The 1,729-nt window shown below is 29.7% G+C and overlaps 1 long non-coding RNA gene across 1 annotated transcript; it reads right to left on the reverse strand.

The window, feature by feature from the left end:
- Positions 1-1,494, reverse strand: LOC139501392 (uncharacterized). Its single transcript, XR_011658544.1, has 2 exons — positions 1,411-1,494; positions 1-539 (listed from the first exon to the last, which is right to left on the reverse strand). It is a non-coding gene; the product is annotated as an uncharacterized lncRNA (long non-coding RNA).
- Between the last annotated feature and the right edge of the window lie 235 nt (positions 1,495-1,729).

Consider the following 1,729-nt stretch of genomic DNA (forward strand, 5'->3'; position numbering starts at 1 on the left):
TTTATTGAAACAAATATATTATACAAAACAATAGGTACAAATGTAAGTTAAAAATGAATTCATACACAATAAAACATTTTTAATATTTTCTTATTCTGGCTATTGAGCCATTGAGACATGAAAGATCTGGCAATGTTACCAGTAGCATATTTCTGTACGATTCCTGCGTACTGTTTAGGTACGTATTTCATCCAAAATCGGGGATTAGCATATCCTGATGACAATCCTGATGACAAAATTCCTCCAAAACCACCTATTCCAGCAAAACCACCTTTTCCGCCAAGACCTCCCAAACCACCAAGACCGCCGCCATATCCACCGTCATACCCAACAGGACCAATATCCACCGACATTACCACCATATCCACCGCTAGAATACACAACAACAGGACCATATCCACCTATATTCCGCCGTATCCACCGCTAGAATAACCAACGGGGCCATATCCACCATGTGCTGCTATGTTGTTGACTAACAATAGCACTGCTACCACCACAGATGTACACTTGGTGTTCATTTTCTAGCTGTGTTATGGATTCTAAAAAAGAATCATCAAAGGAATTATAGTAATACTTTAACTTGAAAATTCTAATACGAATTAATCTTTTTAAACGACAAAATATGTTGTTATTATTCTAGTATAGAAAATGGATGCCGTTATATACTAGATATTTTTTTTTTTTTCATATCTCTATCACTTGGCTTTTGAAACAGACTGAGTAACATAACATGATGGATTAAATTGACACAGCATTTATTGAGAAACTAGTCTATATAAGACTAATATATATAAGGTAAAACAATATGTAGAATTATTTATAAAACTCGCTGAGATAGAAAAAAAACAATAGAAAAAAAAAAACAGTGTAAAAATTAACACGAAGATATAAATGTATACACAATGAGAAAAAAGAAAAAAAGAAAAAAAAAAGAAAAGAAATCAAACAGTGAGAATAACATATTAAACTTTTAGATTGATCAGGAGGAAAACACAGTGAGATCTAAAAAAAAAAGTGCATTGGTAGCCACATGATTTTTTGCATAGAAATTGAGTTTCAAAAAACAATCTTTAATTTTGAATGATATTGCAATATCATCAATCTTTTTTTTATTGGGTAAAAATATTTTATTCTCAAGAAAAATACATGTCCACGCCTTTTATAAAATATGCTTTGATCAACGATTTTACATGTAAACCCCTCATAAAATTTTAAAAAAATAATAATTTCATATTAAAATTATAAGAATATGCTGATTTGCTTGTCAAATTAGAGTAGTAAAAGTTAAAGAAAACTAAAAGAGGAAAGAGTCAAATAAAGACAAGTAGAATTAAAAACCTAGACGTAAAAATTAAAGAAAGAAAAAGATAAACAGATATATGCATTAATTGTCTTATCAATAATACTTACCTCTTCTGCTTGGTTTGAAATGAGAAGATGATACCAATTTTGTATTTCATGAGCTTTTATATACAGACAAAATGGGGATATTTTAATAATTAACCTTGTGTATGTCAAGTAACAATAACCCATAAAAAAATAAACTATCGATCAAATTGTGAAACATTAGTCTTTCGTAACAAATTCTAATTCCTTTTCGAACAGATATTTTTTTAAAAGATTCAAGAGTGTGATGAAGACAATCACCATCAATCTTTATAAATCGGAATTGGTGCAAGAATTTATGAATTTTCACATAAAAAAGTAGTCCACGTGTTGAAACAAATGT

The sequence above is a fragment of the Mytilus edulis genome, chromosome 13 (assembly GCF_963676685.1).
Source record: "Mytilus edulis chromosome 13, xbMytEdul2.2, whole genome shotgun sequence".
NCBI classification, from domain to species: domain Eukaryota; kingdom Metazoa; phylum Mollusca; class Bivalvia; order Mytilida; family Mytilidae; genus Mytilus; species Mytilus edulis.